The sequence below is a fragment of the Simochromis diagramma genome, unplaced genomic scaffold, assembly GCF_900408965.1.
Source record: "Simochromis diagramma unplaced genomic scaffold, fSimDia1.1 OVJJ01000433.1, whole genome shotgun sequence".
Classification (NCBI taxonomy): Eukaryota; Metazoa; Chordata; class Actinopteri; order Cichliformes; family Cichlidae; genus Simochromis; species Simochromis diagramma.
The window spans coordinates 4,615,581-4,626,730 of record NW_024387031.1 but is presented as its reverse complement, the minus strand read 5'-3'; the positions used below and the strand labels follow the sequence as shown (position 1 = coordinate 4,626,730).

The following is an 11,150-nucleotide window of genomic DNA, read 5'->3' as shown; positions in this document are numbered from 1 at the left end:
TGTTTCAAATCTTACTTATTCTAAGATCAGCGTTGTCCAGGCCAAGTTTTCACACTGATAATCAGCAAAATAAACTCAATATGCAACAATTAAAGCAGCTCAGGAAAGAGCCAAACAGAGACAAGAGAACGTTGAATCGGTGACAGATAATCATAACCCTGCAACCCTCGTTTTTCCCGATCTGTTTAAGAAAAAGCTCTGAGGACGTAGCGCTAATTTTACAGTGGAAATTGAACACACAATCAGGGAGGCTTGTTAGAATTTGTCTGAGGCATAAAGTCTTTATCAGGAAGAAATTCGGGCCTGCTGACGGTGCCTGATGAGCCAGAGTTCAAACAGAAACTAAAGCGGACCAAAAACAGATGTTCACCTAGATTAATAAAAATCTCCTCCATCGAAGCAGATTTCTTCTTTTATTTTTAGCAGCGTTTCAGACATGCAGTGCTCTCACCTCTCATTCATTTTGAATGGGGTGAAGTCACGAGTTTCCAAACTGAATGGTGGATTTGTTGCTTTCGCCTCACATGTACTGAAAGATTAAAAGAAACATAGCTTTTCAAGTGCCAGCAAATCAAATCACATCAGCCCCGCTGCCGGTCAGTCAAATCGTGCCATCCAGACAGAGCGAGGCTGATCTTTGTGCCTTGTATGTGATTGGTTGTTGCTGCTATGATGATTGTGCTTGCAAAGATATCCTCCCAATCATGATGCACTGAGACGTGTCAATGCTAATTTCAGTCCAACGCATATCTTCTTAACTATCATTAAAAGAGTTTCTCACATTGCTTTGCAGCTGATGGTTCGTTGCCTGGACAGTCCAGGCTCCTGTTGCATAGATAAACCTTTAAATTATTCATATCCCCTCATGTCAGTGGGATTCCTCACTCTTTAACACCACAAAGTCGCCCGCTTTACATCACTAACAGTCTTTTGTTGCTGCTGAATTTCACTCACATTTAACGATCTCCGATGGCTTACCTAAGAGCCTTGTTGTTTAGAAACCCCCACACGGATCCCATCTTCACAGAGACTATGGGATTAGGATTGGCTGTCCATCAAAACATTACATTACACTGAATTTAAAGTTAAGAATAAATCCTGCAGTAAAAACACAGCTCAACAGTATATAAACGTAGACCAATCAGATCCATTTTTCTCTTCTTCTCAGGTGTCTTTAAACAGCTCTGCCTGTGGCAGCCATGTTGTGAGTCATCATCGTCAACAGCAGCAGCAGCAGCTGATCGAGTCCCCGAACACGGATCTGCCGGCGTTCACGCTTAGTTCAGGTTCCATTTGATCGGTTTGGACAAGTGCTCTGGGAGAGCCTGTGTACCTGCTGCTGCCGTGTCATTTCCTGTATCAGCTCAAACACACACACGCAGGCGTGCACGCACAGACACATGCGCGCACACAGCCTCTAATGGACCCGTCAGCACGGTCAACATTGCAGGAGGCAGACACAGCTTCAAGCCAGATGTTCAGACGGATGGAGCAGTGTGAGATTCAAGATGCTGCTGCGAGGACACCGAGGGCGCCCTCATCCTACTCGACCGATCTAATTGGCTGGCACCGACCAGAGCCAGGTTGTCAGAGTCACCTCCATGCTTGTTAGATATGGAGATTTACAGGAAGTGGGGACCGAGGGAGGGGAATTATTTGAAATGTACTTTGTGTTTTTAACCTTAGAGCAGGGTGATGTGTGGGGATGAAATCTCTGTGTGGAGCGAGCGCGCCAAACACACAAATAAAGGAAAAACCAAAACAAACACACAGAAAAAGAAATGAAAGCCTGACATTAAAAAAGCCTTGAAAAAGTATTTTCACACGGAATTTCAGATCTGTGCTCTATGAACATTCTAGGTAAACGTCGAGTTTCCAAAGCTAATGACTCTTCTGCATTCAAGTTTATGTTTATAAATTTTGCTTTTATGATACATTAAAGGTCTTTTAAGGACATTGAATCCATCTAAACCGTCGGTCAATGCAATGTTTTGTGGTGTTTTTAAATGACTCCATAAAAGAAAGCAAAGAAAATTGAGTGAAAGTACTAAAAGACCGTCAGCATGTTTACTTGGCTGTGGAATTATTTAGTCAAAGCTCACAAAAACATGAATTAAAGGTTCATTTTTGACCTTGAAAGCTGGAGTTGACAAAACAACCAACCTAAGACCCATACTCTGCATTTTCCAGGGGTTTCAGAGGAAAACTGCAGTTTCAAAAGTACATGTGATGAGTGAGGTCACAGAGGCCAACCACAAGTTAGCCCTGCCTACATGCACGTCCTGTTATAGTCACGCGAAGCCGACTCTGACCTACAATCAGAACGCAAACAGTCGACCCCTGCTGGCCATCAGACAGAATGCAGGTTTAAGGCTTTTCTGACATGGTGTATAAAACATGAGCTTCAGCTTCATATTTTAAGAAAGAGTTGTGGCACTCTGACAACCCTGACGTGGAAACTGAGAATTCCTCATCAACAAATATGGTGGTACAAGCATAACTCTGAGGTGGGAAAAGGGTTTTAAAAATGTATTTCGGGGCAAAGTCAGCAAACCTTTGTAACAAAGACTGAAGACTTTTCTTTGGGCTGAGTTGTTCTGAGCAGCTTTTGAAACATCTCCAGTGCAGATGCACTGTGCAAAAAACTGAACTCTGTCAGTTACATAGAATAATATGCAGGTAAAAACATAACAGCACAATATTCTTAGTCATCCATTTAAACAACGTGTCAGTGTACCTGCATAGCAGCTGTTCCAGATGAAATCTAAACTGTAACAGCCTGTCAAGCTCGTAATTTCATCACACTACCAGCATCTAACACAATCTTTGATGCTTAAAAAATATGATTTCAGAGTTTGGACCTAATCATTTGGTAGTTTAGTAATAAAATCTTTAAAATCCCACTGCTGTCAGCCAACGTGGTGATTATAATGGATGGCAGATGGTGAGCGGTGCAGGCGTACTGGTCTGGTTCAGGCGTAGTTTAGCCAACATCTCTCATATTCGGCACTGGAGCTGAGAGCTGCTTCTGCTTCACCCTTCTCTGTTTCCATTACAGTTGGTTTGTAGATTTGAAGCCTTCGCCATTGTAATCCTGTGCTGTGCCGACTTTAGCGACACAGCCAAAAAATTCCTCTATTTCAGGCCCTCTCCGACTGATTATTTGGATTGCCGACTTTAGCGAGGAAGTCTATAATTTTATGATCAAAGAGTTTTTCCCTTCGAAAGACTCGTGGCCTCTCACCCAGTGCATGCTGGGAAAGAACTATCCTCGGATGGATTTAAATGCAAAATCATTTTGTATAATGTTTCTAAATGCATCAATTAAACAATCAATTAAAATAAAGAGCTGAAAAATCCATGATTACCTCCAGCCTCTGTCCTCCTGCCCACATTAACGCTGTTTTATGAAGCTCTGCGTGAAGCCTCAGTTCAGTCAGGAGGCACGTTATAATTTGACATCGGCGACGAGAGTGAGTGAAAGACATGGTGGAGGCTGTTAAAGAAAAACCCTCACTGTCATGTGCATGAAATGACGGGGCGGGATAATGAAGGGACTTTTATGCAAAGCGGAGGGTGTCGCGGCGAAAGGCTTGTGCTCGCTCATCTCTGCAAAGCTATAATGATGCATGAAGGGCCCCTTCATGTTTATGACATGATTGTGAGTGATTTATTGGCACCCCATGGTAATTAACATCAGATTATCTTCTCTGGGAAGCTGTGAAGTCTCACTTCGCTACTGCTGCCATGGCAGGAAGTTCACCGCTGGCAGTTAACAATACAGACAGGAGCGTCTGGAGGGCTCCATTAGCACCTAGCCATATGTTAAACAGCAGCAGTTTTAGGTGCCACTGTATCAGCTCTTATCTCAGTGAACTGTTATCAGCCATTATTCAACCAGGCAGCACCATAAAATTCACGGTTTTTCACTAAAATCTGCTCGCGGGGCTGCTGACTGAGCTCCAAAGATGCATCTGTCTGACAAAAGAAAAAAAAGCTTTTAGGCTCAGCCTGAAAGATTCAGATTTATTAACCCTAAACTCATCATTTGTGCTCTACTCAGAGCTTGAATCGGACTGAATAAGTTCTTAGTTGCTCCACATTGTGGGACTATTGTTGTAGGATCTATTGTTTGGATTTGGTGCTATATAAATAAAATGAAAACAAATTTCAGTGGACTGAAGGGGGCTTAACTTGGGACATGCTGGTCACTCTGTTCTACTGCCAGTTACATTTTGCTGGTGTGTCCCTGTAATGCCATTTAGCCAATGGTGAATCATTTGTATGTTGATGGGAGTCGTCTCATCCACCATGTCACAATTCATCAAAGATGAAAATTCATAACTTTCAGTCAACTCAAATGAACACCTATGGATGGACAGTGTTCTCCATCACCTTTAAAACACCGAATTAGAAAATATCTTCGGAATTTTGAGTTTCAGAAACTTGGAGAATCAGCGCCAGCATACAGTCGGACCGGCTGTGCATCAGTACATCCAATAAATAATTTGTAAACTTACGTGGGAGCACGTGCACGGTTAGTTGTTTCTGAAATAACGAATTCAGAGTTCCGTTCTTTAAAGTACAACATGTGAGTGAGTACAACAGAAAGGGACTAGTTTGTGATCTTTCATCATTTTATGCAAGCCTAAATCTTCCTCGTTCTTTTTCTCTGGCATGCCCAATTATCTGTGGGCAGCAATGAGTTACCATCTCAGTTCAAGTGAATAATATACATAAAGGGATTAGTGGGCTTGTGTTTGTGACAAAAGAAGGAAGTGTTGGGAACTACACTCTAACTACATGAAGTCTTTCTGAGTTACTTGGGCAAAAACTAATTATTGATGAGATCTGACACAACTGAAGAGTCCAAATATGTCAGTATGATTTCCGAATAATGACAACTCTGAAGTGGATTTGAAAAACCAACCCGTTCTCATCACAGGGCTTCAAAAATGTCTGACATTTCAAAGATGCACACAGGAGGCCCTTTGCCATCAGTCTCCATGAACCAGTGGCTGCAGGCGGACGAGACAGGAAGTGAGAGTGGTTTAAATTACAGGACTGTCAACCAACTGTTTGCTTGTTTTATTTCTGCACTTTGGTTTTTACTTGTTATTAATTTTCATTGTGTTATTATTTGACCTGGTTTAAGCATCAGAGCTGCTTGGTTAGGATTAGGAACACATTGTGGTTTGAGTTGAAACGTGCCTGTTCACATCATCAAATACATATGTTGAAAATGATGCTCAAGGATTCCCAGAGCATAAAATGTGACGATGAGAGCTCCTCACCAAGAGTCTGTCACTAGTGGGAGTGCTGCAGGTCTTTTTGTTGCTGTCTGTTTGCAGAGAAATGTAGGAACTCAAACACTGTGACTACTTGTGTGCAGTTTTCCAAATTCCTGAAGTGTCGAGCCTGATGCCAGTGACTCTGTGTGCAGGCTCAATCCTGACTAGATGAAAAGTTGACCTGAACAGGGAAGATGGTGACAGCGATGTTAGTAACAAAGAGAACGACGCATAAAAGCTTCACCAGACACCTAAAAAGCAAAAACAAGGCTGCCGTGGATAGTTTTTGTTGTTTTTAACATTTATTTTCCTTTTTTCAAACAAGCTCTTTGTGACTTGTGACTTCTGTCTACTTGCAACAGGGGTGAGTTAAAGAATGTGCTCCAGCACAAACATAATAAGAGTAGCCTTCAGTACTGCACTGCATCATATTGTTCACATGGCATCCTGGTGACAGCACACAGCCAGTCTGCTGGTCTCCAAAGCTCTGTGCAAGACTTTTATCCACCGCTGCACTGCTGGGTGCTTAAGAACAGACTCACTATTGCTGTGACCAGCGTGTGAAGGCGCTACACCAAACAACTCCACATCCAAAGCTCAGAGATGACTTCAGCTTTGACGAGTATTTCATGCTCAGGAACAGACGACGGGCTAGAAATACTTACTCTTAGTGTGGCAGGGAGTATTGTTGTATTCTGTAACCTCGTTTGATTTTCACCGCATACTTTTAAATAACCTGTGACCTCGATAACTGAGGCTCTACAAACACTTTTAAAATGGTGATCAAGGCATGAATAATATTTCCATTTGATAGAGACGAGGCGCAGCCATAAAAACACGGCGTCTCGGGTTTGAATATTCAGTGTGAACGCCGTACAACTTCAATGAAGTGTTGGGCTGTGATCGATCTGTCAGAGCAGCTGGGGAAACAGTTCGGTTTCTCTTAACATTAACCAAGCCTGGTTCACTCTGTGGTCTCTCACCACCATTTTATTTTATGCAGTAAAGAAAATGTAAAGCAATATCACCACTGCCTGCGATATATGTAGTGTATCACCCACATGCACATCATTTATTCAGCAGACCATCAAATCTTCCTCTGCTACAAGGATGAACCACTGAAGAACGAAGCATTGTAAATGTGCAAAATCCTGAACAGACAATACAGCAAAGACCTCGGCATTAGCGCAGCGGTAGCATTTTAAGCAGAGCTACAGTACGTCTCTTTTTCAAACCTTTAAAAAGGTAGCAGGAAGCGCGTTGCAGGACTCCTAAAATAAGAATTCCTAAAACCTGGGCTCCGACTCTGTTGGGAGTCACTGCTCTAACTGCAAGAAACCTGATGAAGTTCACAGTTTTCCCAGCAAACAAACTCCTCCTGACGTCTCCGCACCCCAAGCTGGAGCAGCTCTCTCTGCCGATCCATCAGCCAGCACCCTGCCCCCTCCCTCCTCCGCTGTGACTTTCCAGCATTCATCACAAGCTGTCCAGCTGCTTAGATCATCCTCAGTCGGCAGTCGCTCGGTCCGCATTATGCAAAATGTCAGCGGGCGAGTGGCGTGTAAAACCACAAAACAACATCAGTCAGTCTCAGGGAAAGAAGCAAACAGAGGATGGAGAGACCCTTCGGTCTTCACGCCTCTGCATCTTGAAAGTTTCCACTTTTCTGTTTCCCTGAAAGGAATAGTGGGCTGGGAAGCAGGCCTCTCAATATTTAAGGTGAAGTATAGGAAATGTAAAAGGCTTTGGAGTGTGTTTGATTCATTATTCAGCGTTAGCCTATTCTCTCCCTCTCTCTCTTTCTTGTGCTGTGTGCAAGAGATAACAGCTCGGCTCCATGCTTTAATTCTTTTGCATAGCAGATTAGAATAGGAAAAAAAAAGGGGGGGGGGGGGGCACACAATCCGGGGGAATATGCGATGACTTTTTTTCAAATTTTTTCACCCACTGCTTCTTCTTAGTCCTGTCTGATAAAAACAAAAAAGGAAGACTCGTGACGATGCCAAAGAGGAGCTGCCCTCTTGCACATCTTGCACATCGTTGTCCTGATGTGAAGTCATTCTGTTCTCCCACTGGTTCCCGGCAAGTTTTCTTTTTTTTTCTTTAATATTTTCTTGACATTTACAGCGAAGACAAGAAAGTGAGGAAGGTGGTTAGTTATCGCCCAGAGCTCCTCTCAGAGAAACGGGCCTGGAGACGGGCGCGAGAATAGGACGCGGCAGATGAAAGGCTGCCGCTTTGATAGCAACTGAAAGAGACACGGAAAAGACGCAATAATGCTGGAATCACACGAATCTCACCATCACTGTCACCATCATCATCCTCGGTTCAGTTCGACTGCTGATCAGCCCGCTCTTTGGGGGTGTGCAGCAGCACAGCGAGATCTCCTCTCACAACTCGCACTCACAATCCAACGCATAATTGGCTTCCTGGATTGACTTCAACTGCTGGGGGAAATCTTTGACAAAACCATACATAAATAAATCCATTTTCCTGTGTTTTCTCTTCCCCTGGCTGCCTGCAGAAAAGGCCTCGTTATATATGCAAATGAGATTCTCCTCCTCTCTCAGTCATCCCCTCGAGCCAAACGCCTTACTGGCTCCCGCCCATGCAAATGCAGGCCAGGGCAGAGGATCCGCTTACAAAGAAGATACTATAAGAGAGAGAGAGAGAAGGCCAGGATAGAGGCCAAAGAGAACGAATCCAGGGAAGTGACTGAAGGAGAGAAACCAGAATGAAATAGCAGAGAGGAGATGTATGAAGGAGTGAGTGTGTGTGTGTTTGTGTAGGTGGTTCTCTGAAGGAGATGAGTGACAGAAGAGGGTGAGGGAGGCCAAGCCACAGAGAGAGAGAGGTGAACTAAGCGCAACTAAGTAGACTCTGTTTGCATTATAGACACACATCTGCACAACATATGACCATATTTTCACCAAGCATTAACAGACAGTATAGGCCTAGATGTCTTATCTGCGGATGAAAAAAAAAACCTTACAGTAAAGACGACCTATACAGATGTGCTGTACAGATGTGCTGTATGCGTAATTCAGCACATATTTTCACATTCATTTGTGTAAATAAACCTGAGATATCATCTCCTGTTGATGAATTCTCCTTTAAGATGAAAATTGTAAAGGTCACCAGAAAGCTGCTTTGAAAGGTGCATTGTCTTTCATCCCAGCAGCCCTGCTGCAGCCTGCTTCTATAAAACACACGCTCATATCGTTTAGTGTGTATAGTGGATTCATATCTTGCTGCCAGATAAAGCCATTTGTGGCTTGTGACGAAAACTGTTGGGTCACATGAAATCAAGCAGCAGCTCATGGTCTAAACATTGTTTATCTCAAACACACTGTCCTTTTTAAGGTTTGCTGTAATTTCTGTGGTTGCCTGATCAGCCATGACTGCAAAGCAGAAATAAAATCTCTGACTTTTGCAGAAAATATTCATGCACATTTGTGAGAGTGGCAGCCGGCTTCTCCCCCTGCTGCTGTCACCTCCCACTGCAGCATGTCTGTTGTTGTGTTAGGGCTGGTGGAAACAACAGAAATGGCTGCGCGAACTGCTCACTTTCTAAAAACATCGCTTATCTCAAGCCGCCGATTAGAGAAGCAATTTAAACCCATATAACCCAAAATCTGAGACACAATGATTATATTGCAATATGGGCATTTTTTGTAATTATTAGTATTATTAATATTATTTTGTTAATTGCAGTCCTAAAGACAAAGTAAGCTTTATTTTTGGCCAGAAAAGGTTCAAGAGGTTCAAATTTAATCTTGTTTAAAGAAGCTTAAAGAAGTAAGTATGTACTTAGGAGGCCCTTGAGCAAGGCACCAAATCACCATGTTTAGCAACCAAAGTCCAGCGCAGCTCCAGAAGCCTCCACACTTAGCAAATGGATCTACAGACCTTCCCTAATTAGCAGCGACACAGTCTGAGGGCGTTGGCGCGTCCTGCCCTCCATATCGAGGGGAAGAGTCCCGGCGGGTTGCCGGCATCCCGCCTGTGAGATGAGGACGCTGCACGGTGGCCCTTAGAGGCCCCGCCACTGAGCGCCAAAAAGAGCGGACACGCAGTCCTTGTTAAGGTTACAGATTCTGCTGGTGACACACAGATGACAAGGACAATTTACCGCATGGCTGCGTCTCCTCGTCTTTGAGCAGAATGAAAGCACACACACACACACACACACACACACACACACACACACACTCTCACACATACACAGTGCAAATTAAGTCTAATAAGAGAAGATGAAACTTTGTGATCCCTGTGGGGAAATTAGGAGGTCGCAGAGGCAGAAAAGAGAGGATACACAAAAGGAGAAAAATTAGGAGCAGAGCAACTGGGAATAATAATGGACGACTGGGATACTGTACGCTGTAGCCTGCTACTGTGGGATCCTTAAAGAGCAGGAAACCAGGAGTACAAAAGTGCAAAGTTAAGGTTGCTGCTTATTTTCTCAATTAATCCATGTCTCGACTATGAAATGTTAAAAAAACAGAAAAAGGTGGTAAAAACCAAAAGAATCATTTCATAATGACATCAAACTGAGAAAAGAAGACATCCAAAAAGCTGGAACCAGCACATGTGACATCTTTGTTATAAAAAGGAGACAAGGAATGGACTGAATTTTCTGCCAAAGACTAATCAATAATTGCTAAGACAGAAAATCGCTGTATCCTCCAAATAATACACAGAAGAAAGGAGCACAATTTAGAGCAAAGGGGATACAAAGCAAACACATCACAAGACCAGGTGCTGTAGACTGTGATTAGTCCGGTCACAATCGTAGAGCAATGCAGAATATTTGTAACAGAACCCAGCAAGGAAGAGAAAAAAATATGTTTGGATAGGATAGAGCGAGAAGAACAACAGCTCACATGTACATGTATGTATCTCACCTGACCCCATGACCTTAAAGCACAAACTGATTCAGTGTAAAACAGGCTAAAATAGAAATGCAAGAGTATTTATTACTGGCCTGCTCCTCACTTTGCCATGCTCTTCTGGCAAACGTTCACGTGGATGTTAGTTTGACATCAACTTGAACTTTGTCATGAGGGAGTGTGCTGGTTTGGAGCAAAGGCATTCCCCCAGCAGGACCGTGTGCAGCACCGTGCTACAAAAGCTGCCAGCAGTGGTTCAAAAGAACATGAAGAAGAGCTCAAAGTGTTGATCCAGCCTCCAACCCACCCAGATCCAACTGAGCATCCAAGACAAGCTCAGTCCACGAAACCCACAGGACCATCTGCTGCACCGTGAAATCTGAACAGTTTGATTTGATTTTTTAAATTTCAAACATTTTGAAATGACGTGAGGGAAGATTAATTAGTTTCTGGACAGGAACACTGGTTTAACCAATTGAACACTGACTGGGAGCCATTAATTACTACAGGAGTCTTAATCAGGTACTAGCTAAACCAGAACACTGGGAGCCTCACTGCAGTACAGCCACATGAACGCAACATAAGTGACATTACCATCTCAAAACATTACGAGTTGTATACACAGGTTCACTCCTCAGAGTACAGAGACCTCCAAAAGCTAAGACTGAATAAGCTAAATACCCTAGAAAGCTATTTTTTTACATGCTTACCACAAGGGGTCGCCACAGTGGGCAGCTCTACATGTTTGATTTGACAGATTTTTCTGCTGGTAACCTTCCAGGATCAAACCAGGGATCTCTCACGTGTCATTATTGGGTGCAAAACATCACAGCACGCAAATGTGCCACATTCTTCCTCCAATAGGTCATAGCTGCTCTGGTGGCTCAAGGAGGTCCTACACAATGTTAAGCACGAGTTTTAATGTTATGCCTTAATAGTCTGTAGATTCTCTTTTAAAATGGGGCTGCAG

The 11,150-nt window shown here is 43.3% G+C and overlaps 1 protein-coding gene and 1 long non-coding RNA gene across 2 annotated transcripts in view; both read right to left on the bottom strand.

Annotated features, from left to right (window-relative positions):
* Positions 1-11,150, bottom strand: part of LOC120740550 (protocadherin-1-like) — a 236,799-nt gene that overhangs the window by 36,505 nt on the left and 189,144 nt on the right. The gene's annotated exons all lie outside the window — the stretch shown is intronic.
* Positions 1-11,150, bottom strand: part of LOC120740551 — a 37,968-nt gene that overhangs the window by 16,973 nt on the left and 9,845 nt on the right. The gene's annotated exons all lie outside the window — the stretch shown is intronic.